This window comes from Apium graveolens, unplaced genomic scaffold (genome assembly GCF_009905375.1).
Source record: "Apium graveolens cultivar Ventura unplaced genomic scaffold, ASM990537v1 ctg4523, whole genome shotgun sequence".
Classification (NCBI taxonomy): domain Eukaryota; kingdom Viridiplantae; phylum Streptophyta; class Magnoliopsida; order Apiales; family Apiaceae; genus Apium; species Apium graveolens.
The window spans coordinates 13,719-35,423 of record NW_027418581.1 but is presented as its reverse complement, the minus strand read 5'-3'; the positions used below and the strand labels follow the sequence as shown (position 1 = coordinate 35,423).

Below are 21,705 nucleotides of genomic sequence, written 5' to 3'. Positions count from 1 at the left end.
ACTTTTGCTTAATCAAACGCTGTTATATATTTGAGGTAGAATAGTTCTTGAAATCCAAAAGAAACCAGAATTACATTCAACCCCCTGCCCTTCTGTAATTCGTTGTTAGATTGTTTGGGAATAACAAATAGGACTGCTCACGAACCGAGCTATACGCGAATAAGATCGAGCTCGGCTCGTTAAGAGCTCGTTTGGCTCGGCTCGTTAATGAACTTGACCTCGAACAGACAAATGTGTTCGTTAAGCAAAACGATTTCGATCCGAGTTTTGGGTTGCTCGGCTCGAGTTCGGCTCGAACTCGCTCGTTAAAACTCGAAAAAATTATAAGATGTTCTAAAAAAAATTCATATAGGTATGATTTTTTAAGTCATGTATTGGTGTCTCGGCTTATTTAAAAATATTTCTCATTGATCCAACCGTATGGATGTCATAAAACATATAGTTTATTGCTATAACCAAAGTTTCATGTCAGAATAATTTTATCCGGTTTGCTATTTTAATAGTCAAGCATTAGTTTGGCTAGTGTTAGTAACTAGTGTTTAGTCCTGTATTGGTGTTTCAAATTTTTTAAAATATTTTCTATCGATCCAACCCTTTGGATGTCATAAAATATATATTTTATTCATACAACCAAAGTTTCAGATCAAAATAATTTTATAGCTATTGTAACACTCAAGTATTAGTTTGACTAGTACTACTAACTAGTATTCACTACTATATTGGTGTCTCAACTTATTTTAAAATATTTATCATCGATCCAACCATATGGATGTCAAAATAAATATATTTTAGTAATATAACCAAAGTTTCAGATCAAGATAACTTTATTCGGTTTGTTATTTTAACAATCAAGCATTAGTTTGACTACCACCGCTAACTAGTTTTTAGTCATGAATTGGTGTTTCGATTTTTTTAAAAATATCTTTAATCTATCCAACCATATGGATGTCAAGATATATATATTTTAGTTATATAACCAAAGTTTCAAAAAAAATTATTTGATAAGTTATTTTTACAGTCAAATAGCGGTTGACCTGAATTTTTTCTGTTCGACTCGGCCCGTTTATGTTCGCGAACAAGCTCGTATTCGGCTCGTTAGTTAACGAGTTCGAGTTCGAACACGATTTTTATTAGATAAGAAAGCTCGGCTCAGCTTGTTTCGTGAAACAAAAATAAAATAAAATTCAGTTATGTTTAATAAAACCTCGACTATATTCGATTCGTGAACAGGACTAATTAAAAGTGCTAATATTTGAAATTCGGAAAGCACACTTGTCATTATCACAGTAGTTTAATGAAGAATTGGACGGTAAACAGAAATCATATCCTTGATTCTCTATGTCATAACAAAATAACTCTCAAACATAATAAATAACAATTGATAAAAAGACAAGCATATTCTTTGATTGTTAACAAAATCTAGCATACTCCAAAATTTTACATGTTAAAAAACAAAAAATATGTGATAATTCTTATCTCCACTTAAATGTAACATCGTTTACAATATTAAACTAAATACTCATTAATAATCTATGCGCAAATGCATGTGATTTATGCCGGATGTATATATTATGAGTTTTGATTTACTTATGCAAGCAATGGGATTAATACAGAGCAGCTCTTTAAAGAAAATAAAAAATTGCTTACAAGGAAAACACTCTAACTAGATATAACCATTCCTCTTAATATTGAAATTTTAATGTTTTATTTTTCCAAAAAACCCAAAAAATGAAAACTCATCTCTCAAAGTTTTATATGATACCCTAGAAAAAAAAGTGAGACGGTTTTTTTAAATTATGTATCATGCCAAATTCACTAATAATTAAACTTTTTAATTATCAATAAATATAAAATTATATAATACCATAAGTTATTTTGTGATCATTATTATAAAAATCATGTTTTTGTGATATTTCCCCAAGTCTGCTTATCTTTTTTCTAGTTTGGATATTTTGTTGTGTATACATTTTTGAAGTAAATAAAAATTTGACTGTCATTATTAATAATACTCAAAAAAAATTAAATACAAAATTCAAGACGAGATAAGAAAAAAAAGGACTTTAGAACTAATTACTAAATGTTTATGTGCTAAACCTATAAATAAATTTTGATATTTCCCCTAAACACTTAGCATCCCTCCCAGCACAACATTTTTATCTTCTTTTGCCAAAAATCTGAAAATGTTTCAACACCGAGTTTTCTCTCCTAGATACGAAAATTTGACAATCTAATTTTTTCTTAGTAATAAGATATTATTAAACATGTGTATTTCTCGTTGGCGCCACGATCAAAAGATTACACAAGCCTCGATATCTTTGTCATTCGAGACTATAAACTTACATAATTTTCGCTTTCTTTCATATCAGCTCTACCACATCTCCAATGGTACCATTTTCGGACAACTTTTGACCTTTTGTCACTTATAGTGGCACTGTAGGAAGGTCTTTACACCGTGAGACTAAAATTTAAAGGTACGAGAGGAAGAATTGACAAAAAATATCAATATCAACATTAAATATATTAAATATTAAATAAATGAGGAACATAACCGGTTACTAATATCAATATCAACAACAAATATTAAATCAAATAAATGGGAGTGAGAGTACTGGAACCAAGTCTCTGCCTAAACCGAACTCCAATATCATATTAAATAATTAGCTCATCTAAAATTTTAAAATAATAAATAAAGGCCGCGGACCTTATACTCTTCAAATAATAACAATATCTTTAATGATCCATATAAAAATGTCAATTGTTACCATTATTGTGACCTTTGTAATACAAATATTCCTTAATCTCTTCTATATATAATAGAAGAACAAAGATATAATTTCATGAGATTAAAAAGTCTCATTAAAAAGACTAAATTACCCCTGTTTTTAATATTTATATAAAAGATATGGTTTATGGGAATCAAACTCAAGTTATTTAATTTAACTATACAACCTCTTACCACTACACCATATTGTCACATGTGTTTTTTATCATACAGAATTGTGCTAAATGAATATTTTATTTAACTTTAAAGATACTTACTTGAATTTCGCAAAAAAAAAGATAGTTAGTTAAATATTTGTACAGTTAATTTTAAAGAATTGAATTCCAAATATAAAATTAGGGGTAGTACATAAATGGATTATTATCTTATTTATTAATCATTTTTTAGTTTGAAAATATATCTCATATATTTTTAACATATCTTTTATTATAAAAATATTAAAAATAGAATCGCTTATTTATAAATAATCTATATTGGTATTACATATTTAGATAAGTTCGAATTATAATGAATCAATTCATTTTAGAAACTAGCTCATTGTTCAAAAAATACTCGAAATTTGACTACATGACCCGGCCGAAACATCGTCACATTCTACGTTTAGTAAATTTAAATTAAAAGTTCGGCGAGAATATCTTATCAATAATGTGAAATTTTTTAATAACTTATGTTAATATAAATTAATGTGTTTGAGATCTTTATAGAATCAAGTCAAGTAATTATTTATATTAAAATTACTAATTTCACTCGTAACGCATTATTATTTTTGGGATTTGTCCCAAATTTAAAAAAAAACTAACTTTTTAAAAAGAATTCTTTTAGATCAGCAATATTCATTGATCAAGATAATATTGTACAAATATTTTGAATTATTGAAATAAAAGTTATATCAATACTATATTGTAACATTTGATTCAATGCATTTTATATTATTTAAGGAAAAAACATATATTGTTCAATAATTTGAAAGAGTTAATCAATTCAACTGATATTTATAAAACTTTATCGAACTGAAAATTTTTAATTTTAGAAGAATAGTATAAAATGTTATCAAATTATTATATGAAGAAATATTAGAGTTGTAATGACAGAAACTTAAAAACGGTTTAAATAACGATATAAATATAATTTTTGTTTCAAATTCTTGAAAAAAAACATGAATATCAATAATAAGTTTTAAAAATATATAATTCATTTGTATGTTACAACAATGATTGATACCCGGTTGCGTAAAAAATTGATATGGATTGTTTGTCAATGATAATGTGAATATCATATATAAATTATAGCAATTTATTTATTACATAATTTTAATTTCTGAATAATTATAAATGCATGTTATTTAAGTAATCAATTATCTCACTAGATGTTAATAATGATTATACATGTACATAAATCAGATATTTAGCATATAAATAATTGAAACCATCATAATTTACTAAGAGATGTAACATACAATAATTTACATGCTAACACACACATACATATAACTTAATCTTACTTTGTTAACATTAGTGTAAATAAAAAACTAACATTTTCCCATACATACATACGTTGAATTTCAAAAACTAATATTTTTCATTAAAATCAACTTTAATATTAGCAATAATATAAATTTTATATTATTGTATATTATAATCGCAAGTCATTCTGACTTCTGTTATGTATTTTTTATCTTTTTAAATTGAGTAAATTAATTGTAAGTTAATAGTGAACTTAGTAACAATATAGAGCATTACATATAGTTTAATTAAATAAATTCAAGATTTTGGTCAACTATGTATTCAACATATATGTTAATCTGTAGTTTTTTATTTGAATATATACTAACGACATTCTACAGGTTAAGTTTAATCGTTTCGTTTTAAACGTACACTTACTGCTCTGTTTATATTTATTCATTAAATATAAAATAACGGGTAAGAAAAATATAATATAATAATAGTTGAGGGGATATTCACTCCTAAAAATGAGGAAGCATTCAAAGCTCCTAATGTTATAGAGGGGGACATGGAGTTTGTTGAAAAGAAATTTTATCTCAATTTTATCTCAATTTCTTCAAAATTTGACTCAAGAGTTTGTATAAGGATATTGTTGGAGTTGCTCTACAAACATTATAATTGCATGATGCATAAAAAACTCTAGAAAATGACCTGTGTCTCGCATAAGTTATTATGCTAGTTTATCATATATTGCCCAAATTTCCTTAAAATTTTATATGTTCGTAAATCACTTGGTTTCACCCCATAACGAAGACGAGAATGAATACCATTTTCGAATCGTCAATCATTTCTCGCATATCCTCTTGAGTGATTATCCCAACAATTCAATATATTCACGTGGGACTAAACCAGTTACATAATTTTTAGATATTTCCCAAATATCCTTAAAATTTTATATGTTCGTAGATCACTTGGTTTCACTCCCGTAACGAAGACGAGAATGAATACCATTTTCGAATCGTCAATCATTTCTCGCATATCCTCTTGAGTGACTAACCCAATAATTTAATATATTCACGTGGGACTGAACCACGTTACATAATTTTTAAATTTAAAAATAATTTACCGAGCATATCCTGTTTATTGATTTTACTTTCTAAATTTTAGAAACATGTAATGATCAAACTAAATATATGGATAAAAGTTGTTTTTTAATTTGAAAATAACTTTGAATTGATCTCATTATAATTTATAATGATCGAAATAAATATATGGTCAAAAATATATTACTATATACTGAACATCTATTACAAAGAGCAACTCATATCCTTCCATAATCATCCAATAATAGAAGAATATTAATTACTTTGGATGGAGGCCCACAAAAAACATTTGATTAATTTAATTTAAATATAGCATTCTCCAAAATCTTATAATATGTTTTACAAACAAAATTTGATCAGTCATCATATCCAACTTAAATGTAATTTTACAATTTCAAACTTATACTCACAACTTATTTATGGACAAATACATGTGATTTTAACACAAATGTATATATTGTGAGTTGTAATTTACTTCAACGCATCAACAGGGTTAATACATGAACATAATTACTACAGAATTCCAACATTTTTCATAAACAAACCTCATGTTAATACAAAACAGCTGTCATAAAGGCACCATAATAAAGAAACTAAGGGCATCCAAATTATTCAACGAAGTGTTGATGCAGTGATTGAGTTTTTAGAGACTTCGTTATGGGAGATTAGAAATTTGACTGATGCATGGTCGTGTGTAATTAATTAGTAAAAAAAATGAGTCTAACAGGAGTACATATAAATATTTGCACTTACTATGGAAAATGTGTTATTATTTACTTTTTTGTTTTTGCTAAAGTATTATTACTTGAACCTTGCTTGTTTGCATAAATATAGAAGAAAATGAATATTCAAGCAAGAAACCGGAGGATTAAATAGTAGAGACTGTAGAACAACTTATAAATCCTGTACTTGAGTATAGAACTGAAACATAGTACAGGGGAGTTAAACAAAATTATTATGTACCAACAAGTCACGGCTCACTTGAGTATATAAGTACAGACTACTGGGCACTACAGAGTCAGGCCCAACCCATCAAAAACCATCTACCCGTTTTAAAAGCAGTGTGTATATTTTATTAAGTCAAATTAATTACTTTATATTATAAAAATTTAGTAAATATTCAGGTGCATTTCCTTCTATGTTACAATGATCTCAAACAAGATTTGCTAATCTTTTATATCATATGTTCAATTGGACAAATGATTGAACAGACGATTGTTGCAGCATATCTTACTGCGTTTATTATCAGCAATATAAAGTAACACTTATTTTTCTTATATACATAAACTTGAGGCAAAAGTTTTAGAATTACCATCTCACCGCCAAGGAGGTTCTAACAACCTACAGAAATCAGCCATCTTTATAATGCACGCCATGTACATTCATATCAGTAACTGTGTGGTCTGCTATCTTGATGTAGTAACATTGCTCAAACATAATATTTTAGAGAAGTGTTCAAATGAAAAAGTCTAATCTTGTATTTGTTCAATAGCTTGATCTTTAAATTCGGAACTATACTGTAGTAGAAGTACATATTTAAAACGTAGCGGTTTCTGAAATAACTAGAAATAACACTTGCCTCTCGAAGATTTCTAGCAAACAACTTTTCACATTCTATATGATGTGCACAACAATGTCATCGGAACTTCAAGAACTGTATAGCGAGTTCCTCTTAGGCCGTGCACACTGCAGAAGGCGTTCACATAGGGGAGAAGTCCCAATGCACCAGCCTTGCCTTATTCAAACATATATATAATAAATTAGGAGATTTCCGGGGGTTGAACTCATGGCAGCTGATACAGATAGACACTTAAGCATCCCGTCAAGCACAACCTTCTATCCTCTTTTGTCCAAGAAGTGAAGATGGTTCAACAACGAGTTTCTCTCTCGCAGATGTGAAGATTAAGACAGTTAATTTCTCATGTACTGTAATGCAGTGAGATATTTTTCTAGAAAGCTGAAACATGGGTATTTTTTTCATTGGCGCCTGAACCTGAAGATTTTAGACAGGCCTCAATATCTTTGCCATTTGAGTCTGTAAACTTGAGGTAGTTTTCGGTTTCTTTCATATCTGTGCTACCATTTCTTCGATAGTACCATTTTCGGACAGAGTTTGGCCTTTTGTCACTTATGGCAATGGCAATGTCATTCGGGAAAAGGTCTTTACGCACAAAAGCATGGAAAATTGTTGTCACGAGGAGGGCTGTCAGTGTGAATGTTGCAACGACACAAAATATGATCGACAGTGACTTGGTTATAACATTTGACACTTCAAGTGAGTACCTAAGGGTTGCAATGGCGGCACCAGTCATTGGGAAAGTGTAGGCCCACCAAGCCAGTGAAAACCTATAAATAACGATGGAAATAAAGCTCAAAACCTCAGACAGCTATATTTTGAAGGAATCATAAATACCAAATACAGAATCCATATTGTGGAAAATACCTGAATCCTCGGCAGAAATTAACTCGAACAGCCTGCAGAAACAAAAAGAGGGATGGACTTTTAGCCAACAAATATTTCAACAGAACAAGTGAAACAGGACCGCAATCAACTTGATGAGTTTCCATATTTTTTTGAGCATCATTCTAGGATTAGTATCACAACTTTTTGTGCAAACAACACTAAAAGTAAATTTATTCATTACTAAACTGAATGTCATTCATACTAAACCTAAATATGATAGGAAACGTTTAGAAGCAACAGTCTGTGTTACTGAGAATTGAATTAATGAAATGTAGGTATATAAATAAAGATTTGTGGCTTATTTATGCAAAAGAACTAACCAGTGAGAAATAAAGGAACAGAGCGATAAAATAAGCAATCATTGACCCAAAATCGAATGATCCTTGTATTCTTGCCCATGCCATTGAAGCAACGCTAGGTGCAGCAACAAAAAGAAAGAACACGGGATGGAGTTCCTTTGGGAGCGTTTCATTTGTTGGAAGCCTCTGGTACAGTGTAACAAACAGGACTGTGTATTGAGCCAGTCCAACCGCAAAAAAGAAAATCGGTCCTTCTTTTAACCCCAGTGTTGCACCCAATAGTGCCCCCACAAAATTCCCAACAACAGAAAGATGGTTTGATGGATTTGCTACCTTTGAAAGTCTTCTCTGTCCTCCTGACATCCACTGTCCGTATATCTTCAGCTCAAGGATTAAGATAGGCGTCATGAGGACATACCATAAAGCCTGATGCAGGTCTTTTGTCAAAGAAGGTGGAACTCCTAGAGCTAAGAACAACAAGGCTATCCACGGAGCAAAGAAGAAGTTGACACGTATTGGATGATAGTACTCACGACGAACAGCCTCAAAGTAGAATACAATCTTCAGAATGTAGGTGAAAGCCACCACGCTAAAGAACAACGGATAAGAACCATAGAATAATGTTTACTTTCGTGCTGATATGGAGAAATCCCATTGTGGTACTTGTGGCTAAATTTTTCCACATTATGGCTTGGCTGCTGACACCAAGGCATAAACCGAATGAAGAGATAGGGTAACGAAGAAGAAATGGCCACAGTTTATCGTCTGGAAGCAGTATTTCCTCTGAAGGCTGTAAGTTTGATGACAGTACATATAATATGAACATATTAGTATTTCAACAAAAAACCAGAACTAGATGAATATAATTTTTCCGGTGTGCAAAGGCACACTATTTGACAAATATATCTATAATTGTGTAAGTGACGCTTGAATGCACACAAATTAGTAAAAGGTAACAATTCCATACAAATGAAACTTTACTTTTTGATCCGTGTATAAAGGTTTTTAGTTTGACAAGTAGAAGCTAAATCTTGACATGCAAATTGTCACAAATACATTGAGAACATGAAGAACTTGTAAAAAGAAAGGTCATCAGAACATACCCTAAGAGTATCCAACTCCGGTCCTTCCAAGGCATCAAAATATCGGTGCACAGGTACATTCTCCATTTCAGTAGTTTTTTTAAGTGGTGTTCCTGTCTCATTTACCTTTCCACGCAAATTTGATAATTGTCTATCTAACTTTCCAGAAAAAGTTTTAAAAGAATTGTATCTTTTATCTGTAAGAGTCTTTCTCAATGGGTTTCTGAGGGGGAGGTCAGGAGCTTTTCCACTTATAACTGCATCATTTAACTCAGAGCCTTTTGGTATCGGCTGTGAACGAAAGATTGGCTGTTTGATCTTTGGAATATCAGTAGAAAGTGGAGAATGTGAAACACCGCTGCTGGAAATTAATTCACAATCATCCCTAAAGAGAACTCTTTTCTTCCCCTCCAAGTGGTCTTCTATAGGAGAAGGCGGCATGCTGATGGAAATGGATCGTGTTCTCTGGTGGGACTCAAAATCACAGTTTTGGATCTCCGCTGCATCTATCTTGGTTTCCTAGTGCATTAAACATAAATAAATTATTTAAAATACAACGATCCTTTACTGGTTAAAAGTTAATAATAACTGTATTACATTATCCACATCCTTGCTATAGCCAATCTAAAAGATAGAAGAGTAATAATCTAACAGCTACAACGACATTACTAAGTAGTGAGATTGCTGGTAAATGACATGTACACTACAAGAAGTAACAAATAAACATAGGTTTAGTGAAATATTTACTGGGAAAGACTTTCCAAAGCAATATAGTTTTGGACTATAAACTCCAGAGTTAATTAAATGTTCAATAGCACATACGTCCGTGGTACTGCAGAGCTTAAATAACAGCTATCTTGGTATACATGTTTACATAGATAGTATATGACTAAAAACATAACAAAAAGTTGAATTTTAAAGACATTAACGAAGTTTCTTCCAAAGAGTCCAACATTATGAATTCATAATATCAGTTTTATACTTTTATCACTTCAAATCCTTTAAATTTGACAAAAAAGCCCTGTCCTCTTAACTACTTAATTTTGATCAACTTAAACTCACTAGTGTTCAAAGATCACATGCATGACCCTAATCAAACAAGTTTGTTGTCGAAGCAGTTAAGGATTTAAGATAAGATTGATATAGAGATCAGGACACATACAGAAAACTGAAAGAAAAAAGACTGCAACACCAAAATATTCTTTTCCCAGGTCTATTTATGTTTTAGCAATGTGATGTTTGTTATTGCAGAAGCCTAATATGACAGACCTTAGAGAGCACAAAATTACGAAACATTAAAGTAATTAAGTTCCAATAAAATTTGAACTACCATTACAAAAGAAACAGAACAGGATCAGCAGCTAAACAGGAGCAAAGTGATTGTTGCTTGTCGGTCTTCTCGTTGGTTATAACTTGTAACTATGAAATGCATCATTCTATTGAATCATGAAGATTGAGAGATTTATAACCATCTTGCATCACTATCAGTGCAGAATAGAAAGTTTTATAAAACATGTAGAGACTAAAAGCTGATATATCTATGAAAAAAAATATGTAGCAAGCAAACATTTTTGGGAGTAAAAATGTTTTATTCGGAACAGCAACACAAATATGACAATCCACATTAATATCTAAATCTAAGTATGCCAATAAATCAAAAAGCATGTGATTCACAGTATCAATTAAGAACAACAAAAATCTCGAAGAATTACATATTGACTTAATACGAGAGAAGGAAAGACTGTGTCCAAGTCAGTGTCTTTGTCCAAACTATCAAAGCATTCCAATTCATGAGTAGACAAATATTCAATGAGTGGTGGAAGTGGATCAGGGGAATCCTTCGTTTCCAAACTCAGGTTCCTGTTCTCTTCCATGCTGAAACGTATATACCTGCAGTTCAACATGTTCTCATACTTAATACTTGCAAATTACAGCAACTAGTAAAAACTTGTTGATACTTAGATTGAATGGAAATGAGAATTCCAATACGCGCATCAAGTCTTCTGTTCTTGTTCAGCTAGGATGTACTGCACAAAGTGTCCAAAATCGCAGAATGTGAGGCAATGATCTGTAGTCCCGACGGATGATCAAATATAGTCCCAACGGATGCCGACTTGACATCCACCGGGTGAATAGCTTATGTAAAAATAAAATCTGTAGCACATTTATGCAAACAACTTTGTGTAGATTTTGTAGGAGCATATAAGTCATGTTGGCTATAGTGGATATGCAGAATAGGTTGATTAATTGTAAATATAATATGTCTTGTAATTCTGTATAAGTGAAATGGAGTCAAGTGACAAATAGCTACCCGACGGATGATCAACAAAGCTACCCGACGGATGATCAACAAAGCTACCCGACGGATGAAGAGCATGTACCCGACGGATGATCAAATTCAAATATCTGTTGACAGTGACAACACAGTCATATGCGTTGGGTGTTTGCAAAAGAAATGTGGTAGCCTGTTAAGCAGGAATTTGAGAACAAAGAAGCGTTACCATTTCCATGCAATTGTGAAGATATTCAAAGAAGCCGGAATAGAGTAGTGAAGTAGCATGGAGTTAGACTAGATATGTTTTGTTTTATTATCTTGTCTTATTATCATGTAAACTTGGTGATATATAAACCAAGTATAGCTAGTAGAACATTCAACTAAGCAAACACATTTCAAAAGAGAGATAAATAAAGTTGTACTTATAAAGAATTTCTCTGTAGTTTGTTTGTTCTACTTGTAAGCAGCTGTGAGCTATTTAAGCTTCACAGGGTTCTCATTCGATATATATATATATATATATATATATATATATATATATATATATATATATATATATATATATATATATATATATATATATATATATATATATATATATATATATATATATATATATATATGATGGATACTTTCAAATCCACCAAAAAGTTTTAAAAGCCTTTGTTTTTATTACTTTGTGTTTTGATTTATATAACTACTTCATTCCGTAATCTGCAAATCAAACACTTATATATTTATCGAGTTATAACTGATTTTAAAATCTTGAAAAACTAGCCAAAATTACATTCAACCCCCGTTCTGTAATTCTTGTTGTATTGTTAGGGAATAACAGACTTTCAATTTAGTGACCATTTTGATATTTAACACAAATGGAAAGGCATACGGACAATTCTCAATGGATCCAGCCTTATCTTCTTTATATAACAAGAAATAAGGAGATTGTGATTCCCAGGGATTGAGTCCATGGCATAGCTGATATAAAGTTACACTGACGATCCAATCAAGCACAACCTTTTAAGTTCCTCTTTCGTCCAAAATGTGGAAATTGTTGTCACGAGCAGGGTTGTTACTGTTGCGATGACACAGAGTATGATAGACACTGTCACACTAATTAGGGGTGAGCAACGGGTCAGAATCGAACCGAACAAAACCCGAATCGAAAGAACCGAGAACCGAAATAGGAATATTTTAAGAACCGAACTGGACCCGTTTATATGTAAGAACCGAACCGAAACCGAACCGTAAAATTCGGTTCGGTTCGGTTCTTAACCGAAAGAACCGAATTTATATTTTCATTTCATATTTATTTATTTTGCATATTATTTTGTATTCTAACTTTTTAAATTTTGACTAGTTTTGATTATGTATTAATGGTAACTTAGTAAAAGAAGATTTTTATTAGTGGCAGATCATTTTGAATTCAATTACTTTCTAATATTTAAGAAGAAAAATATTTATAAAAATATTCAAAACTCCATAAATATTTAAAGAAACGAGTAATACAATAAAAATCATATTTTTCTTAAAATTTATTAAAATATTATAAATAAGAAAACATAATATGTAATATATATACATATATTTATATATATTTTTGTATTTATTGATTTATATACGATTCGGTTCGGTTCTTACGACTCTAGAATGTTAAGAACCGAACCGAACCAAGAACCGAAATTTCTAGAAAAACAAGAACCGAACCGGACCCCAATTAGGTAAGAACCGAACCGGAACCACAATTTTTGATCGGTTCGATTTGGTTCTCGATTCCGAACCAGGAAGTGCTCACTCTTAACAATAACTTAGTTATAACATTTGAGACTTTAAAATGAATACAACAATTAAATTTTAAGAAATAAACTAGCATAATAGCTCGTGGACGCACACGTCATTCTCTAGTAGTCATTAAAATACATATCGATTATCATTTTGAATGTGAGATGTTAAATAAAAAAATTATTTTGTAATGAAATTCCTGCGTTCTTAATCATGCAAGCTAAATGTGAAAGAAGTAGGATGACACCGGAAACTTAAAGTTGCAATTATCCATAACAACATACAATTACATTTATATATCTTTTACGAAAAGAAAAATAAATTTTAAAATGCAAAGTTCTAAAGTATGGATGTAGATAACATTATATCTTTTTATATTAAAAGGAAAACCATCTTTGTGGGCAATTCAAGATCCTTATAGTTTTTCAACTTCGTACCATAATCATTATTGTCGTCAATTTTCGTAAGTGGTAAACACTACAAGACACATGTGACATTGTATTTATCAAAGTGTTGGATAACAAAATATATTTATGATTTTAACTTGGAATGCACAGAGTTTCAGAATGATATTCTTGATATAATATTAAGTATTTTAATGATTTTTTCAGTGTGTTAAATATTAAACTAGTCACTGAAATGGAGCACATATATCATTTTGTTCACCGATCTCAATAAGTTATCATTTACAGTCACTTAAGGTGGTCTAATTATTAGTTTTTTCACCTTTTAAATTTTAAATTAAGTGTAAATATATTTAAAAATTAAAAAAATAAGAAAAAAATATGGCCATTAATATTATATACAAAGTTTTGTTCTTAGATTTTATCATGAAAAAAGACAAAAAAAGTTACTTTTATTTTTTAATAAACTTTATTACGAGTTTTATTAAAAAATAAAATGTATACTACTTAATAATTTATTTGAAGTGTAGTAAAATATCATTCGAAACATCTTATACCCAATGTTTTGACTTTTTATTGATGAAATATTTTTTAGTGTTTCGGCTTTTTTCTTTGCAGTCTTTGATGATTCTGATTATGATAGATATTTTGAGTAGATGCAATCTTTGAGTTAAAAATTTATCGATACTAATTGTAGTTTGTGTAGGTACAATATTTATAGGTGTACAGTAATTGAAACTTGTGGTATGTGGAATCGACAATGTCTCAGTCCAATTTTATTGCTATCGTATTAAAGTGTATGTACAATATTGTAATATTCATGGCGACGACTTGTAGTTAACTATATATATATATATGTCGCATGTGATATGTATTTGAGAATATCCTTATAATTTAACAACTTATAATATTCTCGTATGTTGGATGGTAAAAAGCGATCATATCCTTAATTTTCTATTCCATAACAAAACATCTCTCAAACATAATAAATAACAATTGATCAATTGTTTCAGGTACAAATTTACCAAACCTATATATTAATAGACTATGATATTCTTTGATCGTTAACAAAATTTAGCATCCTCCAAAATTTTATAGGTTAAAAAACAAAAAATATGTGATCCCTTTTTATCTCCACTTAAATATAACAAAAATATGTGATGAATTCTTATCTCCACTTAAATGTAACATCATTTACAATATTAAACTAAATACTCATTATTAATTTATGCACGAATGCATGTAATTTACGCCAAATGTATATGTTATGAGTTTTATTTACTTATGCAAGCAATGGGGTTAATACAGAGCGGCTATTTAAAGGAAACAAAAAATTACTTGCAAAAAACACTCCGACTTGATATAATCCATTCATCTTAATATTAATATTTTAATGTTTTAATTTTGCCAAAAACCCGAAATAATGAAAACTCGTCTCTCAAAGTTTTCTATGATACCTTAGAAAAAAAGTTGAGACAGTTTTTCAAATTATGTATCATGCCAAATTCATAATTAAACTTTTTAAATTTCAATAAATTTAGAATTATATAAAATCATAATTTATTTTGTGATCGTTATTAAAAAAATCATGTTTTTGTGATATTTCCCCAGGTCTGCTTATCTTTTTTCTAGTTTGGATATTTAATTGTTTATACGTTTTTGAAGTAAATAAAAATTTGACATCCATTATTGATAATACTAAAAAAAAATCAAATACAAAATTCAATACGAGATAAGAACAAAAGGACCTTAGAACCAATTAGTAAATGTTTACGTTCTAAACTTATAAATAAATTTTGATATTTTCCCGAAACACTTCGCATCCCTTTAAGCACAACATTTTTTTTCTTTTGTCCTTGATCTGAAAATGATTAGACACCGAGTTATCTCTAGTAACTACGAAGATTTGACAACCTAATTTTCTGGTAGTAATAAGATATTGTTCTAGAAGGCGGAAATATGTGTATTTTCTTTGTTGGCGCCACGACCAAAAGATTTTACACAAGCCTCAATATCTTTGTTATTCGGGCCTGTAAACTTAATTTTCGCTTTCTTTCATATCACTGCTACCACATCTTCAATGGTACCATTTTAGAATTTCCCATATCCTAACAATTCATTATAGTCACATGGGACCGAACCACGTTACATAATTTTTAGATTTAAAAATAGTTTACCGAGCATATCATGTTTATTGATTTTACTTTTTTTAATTTTAGAAACCTTTAATGATCAAACTAAATATATGGATAAAAGTTGTTTTTTAATTTAAAAATAACTTTGAATTAATCTCATTATAATTTATAATGATCGAAATAAATATATGGTCAAAAATATATTACTATATACTGGACATCTATTACAAAGAGCAACTCATATCCTTCCATAATCATCCAATAATAGAAGAATATTAATTACTTTGGAAGGAGGCCCACAAAAAACATTTGATTAATTTAATTTAAATATAGCATTCTCCAAAATCTTATAATATGTTTTACAAACAAAATTTGATCAGTCATCATATCCAACTTAAATGTAATTTTACAATTTCAAACTTATACTCACAACTTATTTATGGACAAATACATGTGATTTTAACACAAATGTATATATTGTGAGTTGTAATTTACTTCAACGCATCAACAGGGTTAATACATGAACATAATTACTACAGAATTCCAACATTTTTCATAAACAAACCTCATGTTAATACAAAACAGCTGTCATAAAGGCACCATAATAAAGAAACTAAGGGCATCCAAATTATTCAACGAAGTGTTGATGCAGTGATTGAGTTTTTAGAGACTTCGTTACGGGAGATTAGAAATTTGACTGATGCATGGTCGTGTGTAATTAATTAGTAAAAAAATCAGTCTAACAGGAGTACATATAAATATTTGCACTTACTATGGAAAATGTGTTATTATTTACTTTTTTGTTTTTGCTAAAGTATTATTACTTGAACCTTGCTTGTTTGCATAAATATAGAAGAAAATGAATATTCAAGCAAGAAACCGGAGGATTAAATAGTAGAGACTGTAGAACAACTTATAAATCCTGTACTTGAGTATAGAACTGAAACATAGTACAGGGGAGTTAAAGAAAATTATTATGTACCAACAAGTCACGGCTCACTTGAGTATATAAGTACAGACTACTGGGCACTACAGAGTCAGGCCCAACCCATCAAAAACCATCTACCCGTTTTAAAAGCAGTGTGTATATTTTATTAAGTCAAATTAATTACTTTATATTATAAAAATTTAGTAAATATTCAGGTGCATTTCCTTCTATGTTACAATGATCTCAAACAAGATTTGCTAATATTTTATATCATATGTTCAATTGGACAAATGATTGAACAGACGATTGTTGCAGCATATCTTACTGCGCTTATTATCAGCAATATAAAGTAACACTTATTTTTCTTATATACATACACTTGAGGCAAAAGTTTTAGAATTATCATCTCACCGCCAAGGAGGTTCTAACAACCTACAGAAATCAGCCATCTTTATAATGCACGCCATGTACATTCATATCAGTAACTGTGTGGTCTGCTATCTTGATGTAGTAACATTGCTCAAACATAATATTTCAGAGAAGTGTTCAAATGAAAAAGTCTAATCTTGTATTTGTTCAATAGCTTGATCTTTAAATTCGGAACTATACTGTAGTAGAAGTACATATTTAAAACGTAGCGGTTTCTGAAATAACTAGAAATAACACTTGCCTCTCGAAGATTTCTAGCAAACAACTTTTCACATTCTATATGATGTGCACAACAATGTCATCGGAACTTCAAGAACTGTATAGCGAGTTCCTCTTAGGCCGTGCACACTGCAGAAGGCGTTCACATAGGGGAGAAGTCCCAATGCACCAGCCTTGCCTTATTCAAACATATATATAATAAATTAGGAGATTTCCGGGGGTTGAACTCATGACAGCTGATACAGATAGACACTTAAGCATCCCGTCAAGCACAACCTTCTATCCTCTTTTGTCCAAGAAGTGAAGATGGTTCAACAACGAGTTTCTCTCTCGCAGATGTGAAGATTAAGACAGTTAATTTCTCATGTACTGTAATGCAGTGAGATATTGTTCTAGAAAGCTGAAACATGGCTATTTTCTTCATTGGCGCCTGAACCTGAAGATTTTAGACAGGCCTTAATATCTTTGCCATTTGAGTCTGTAAACTTGAGGTAGTTTTCGGTTTCTTTCATATCTGTGCTACCATTTCTTCGATGGTACCATTTTCGGACAGAGTTTGGCCTTTTGTCACTTATGGCAATGGCAATGTCATTCGGGAAAAGGTCTTTACGCACAAAAGCATCGAAAATTGTTGTCACGAGGAGGGCTGTCAGTGTGAATGTTGCAACGACACAAAGTATGATCGACAGTGACTTGGTTATAACATTTGACACTTCAAGTGAGTACCTAAGGGTTGCAATGGCAGCACCAGTCATTGGGAAAGTGTAGGCCCACCAAGCCAGTGAAAACCTATAAATAACGATGGAAATAAAGCTCAAAACCTCAGACAGCTATATTTTGAAGGAATCATAAATACCAAATACAGAATCCATATTGTGGAAAATACCTGAATCCTCGGCAGAAATTAACTCGAACAGCCTGCAGAAACAAAAAGAGGGATGGACTTTTAGCCAACAAATATTTCAACAGAACAAGTGAAACAGGACCGCAATCAACTTGATGAGTTTCCATATTTTTTTGAGCATCATTCTAGGATTAGTATCACAACTTTTGGTGCAAACAACACTAAAAGTAAATTTATTCATTACTAAACTGAATGTCATTCATACTAAACCTAAATATGATAGGAAACGTTTAGAAGCAACAGTCTGTGTTACTGAGAATTGAATTAATGAAATGTAGGTATATAAATAAAGATTTGTGGCTTATTTATGCAAAAGAACTAACCAGTGAGAAATAAAGGAACAGAGCGATAAAATAAGCAATCATTGACCCAAAATCGAATGATCCTTGTATTCTTGCCCATGCCATTGAAGCAACGCTAGGTGCAGCAACAAAAAGAAAGAACACGGGATGGAGTTCCTTTGGGAGCGTTTCATTTGTTGGAAGCCTCTGGTACAGTGTAACAACCAGGACTGTGTAGTTAGCCAGTCCAACCGCAAAAAAGAAAATCGGTCCTTCTTTTAACCCCAGTGTTGCACCCAATAGTGCCCCCACAAAATTCCCAACAACAGAAAGATGGTTTGATGGATTTGCTACCTTTGAAAGTCTTCTCTGTCCTCCTGACATCCACTGTCCGTATATCTTCAGCTCAAGGATTAAGATAGGCGTCATGAGGACATACCATAAAGCCTGATGCAGGTCTTTTGTCAAAGAAGGTGGAACTCCTAGAGCTAAGAACAACAAGGCTATCCACGGAGCAAAGAAGAAGTTGACACGTATTGGATGATAGTACTCACGACGAACAGCCTAAAAGTAGAATACAATCTTCAGAATGTAGGTGAAAGCCACCACGCTAAAGAACAACGGATAAGAACCATAGAATAATGTTTACTTTCGTGCTGATATGGAGAAATCCCATTGTGGTACTTGTGGCTAAATTTTTCCACATTATGGCTTGGCTGCTGACACCAAGGCATAAACCGAATGAAGAGATAGGGTAACGAAGAAGAAATGGCCACAGTTTATCGTCTGGAAGCAGTATTTCCTCTGAAGGCTGTAAGTTTGATGACAGTACATATAATATGAACATATTAGTATTTCAACAAAAAACCAGAACTAGATGAATATAATTTTTCCGGTGTGCAAAGGCACACTATTTGACAAATATATCTATAATTGTGTAAGTGACGCTTGAATGCACACAAATTAGTAAAAGGTAACAATTCCATACAAATGAAACTTTACTTTTTGATCCGTGTATAAAGGTTTTTAGTTTGACAAGTAGAAGCTAAATCTTGACATGCAAATTGTCACAAATACATTGAGAACATGAAGAACTTGTAAAAAGAAAGGTCATCAGAACATACCCTAAGAGTATCCAACTCCGGTCCTTCCAAGGCATCAAAATATCGGTGCACAGGTACATTCTCCATTTCAGTAGTTTTTTTAAGTGGTGTTCCTGTCTCATTTACCTTTCCACGCAAATTTGATAATTGTCTATCTAACTTTCCAGAAAAAGTTTTAAAAGAATTGTATCTTTTATCTGTAAGAGTCTTTCTCATGGGGTTTCTGAGGGGGAGGTCAGGAGCTTTTCCACTTATAACTGCATCATTTAACTCAGAGCCTTTTGGTATCGGCTGTGAACGAAAGATTGGCTGTTTGATCTTTGGAATATCAGTAGAAAGTGGAGAATGTGAAACACCGCTGCTGGAAATTAATTCACAATCATCCCTAAAGAGAACTCTTTTCTTCCCCTCCAAGTGGTCTTCTATAGGAGAAGGCGGCATGCTGATGGAAATGGATCGTGTTCTCTGGTGGGACTCAAAATCACAGTTTTGGATCTCCGCTGCATCTATCTTGGTTTCCTAGTGCATTAAACATAAATAAATTATTTAAAATACAACGATCCTTTACTGGTTAAAAGTTAATAATAACTGTATTACATTATCCACATCCTTGCTATAGCCAATCTAAAAGATAGAAGAGTAATAATCTAACAGCTACAACGACATTACTAAGTAGTGAGACTGCTGGTAAATGACATGTACACTACAAGAAGTAACAAATAAACATAGGTTTAGTGAAATATTTACTGGGAAAGACTTTCCAAAGCAATATAGTTTTGGACTATAAACTCCAGAGTTAATTAAATGTTCAATAGCACATACGTCCGTGGTACTGCAGAGCTTAAATAACAGCTATCTTGGTATACATGTTTACATAGATAGTATATGACTAAAAACATAACAAAAAGTTGAATTTTAAAGACATTAACGAAGTTTCTTCCAAAGAGTCCAACATTATGAATTCATAATATCAGTTTTATACTTTTATCACTTCAAATCCTTTAAATTTGACAAAAAAGCCCTGTCCTCTTAACTACTTAATTTTGATCAACTTAAACTCACTAGTGTTCAAAGATCACATGCATGACCCTAATCAAACAAGTTTGTTGTCGAAGCAGTTAAGGATTTAAGATAAGATTGATATAGAGATCAGGACACATACAGAAAACTGAAAGAAAAAAGACTGCAACACCAAAATATTCTTTTCCCAGCTCTATTTATGTTTTAGCAATGTGATGTTTGCTATTGCAGAAGCCTAATATGACAGACCTTAGAGAGCACAAAATTACGAAACATTAAAGTAATTAAGTTCCAATAAAATTTGAACTACCATTACAAAAGAAACAGAACAGGATCAGCAGCTAAACAGGAGCAAAGTGATTGTTGCTTGTCGGTCTTCTCGTTGGTTATAACTTGTAACTATGAAATGCATCATTCTATTGAATCATGAAGATTGAGAGATTTATAACCATCTTGCATCACTATCAGTGCAGAATAGAAAGTTTTATAAAACATGTAGAGACTAAAAGCTGATATATCTATGAAAAAAAATATGTAGCAAGCAAACATTTTTGGGAGTAAAAATGTTTTATTTGGAACAGCAATACAAATATGACAATCCACATTAATATCTAAATCTAAGTATGCCAATAAATCAAAAAGCATGTGATTCACAGTATCAATTAAGAAATACAAAAATCTCGAAGAATTACATATTGACTTACCACGAGAGAAGGAAAGACTGTGTCCAAGTCAGTGTCTTTGTCCAAACTATCAAAGCATTCCAATTCATGAGTAGACAAATATTCAATGAGTGGTGGAAGTGGATTTTCCAAACTCAGGTTCCTGTTCTCTTCCATGCTGAAACGTATATACCTGCAGTTCAACATGTTCTCATACTTAATACTTGCAAATTACAGCAACTAGTAAAAACTTGTTGATACTTAGATTGAATGGAAATAAGAATTCCAATACGCGCATCAAGTCTTCTGTTCTTGTTCAGCTAGGATGTACTGCACAAAGTGTCCAAAATCGCAGAATGTGAGGCAATGATCTGTAGTCCCGACGGATGATCAA

General features: G+C 31.3%; 2 pseudogenes; both read right to left on the bottom strand.

Annotated features, from left to right (window-relative positions):
* Window positions 1–7,276: 7,276 nt before the first annotated feature.
* On the bottom strand, window positions 7,277–11,046 carry LOC141702024 (S-type anion channel SLAH2-like; annotated as a pseudogene).
* A 6,211-nt stretch (window positions 11,047–17,257) lies between these two features.
* Window positions 17,258–19,849, bottom strand: LOC141702023 (S-type anion channel SLAH3-like; annotated as a pseudogene).
* Between the last annotated feature and the right edge of the window lie 1,856 nt (window positions 19,850–21,705).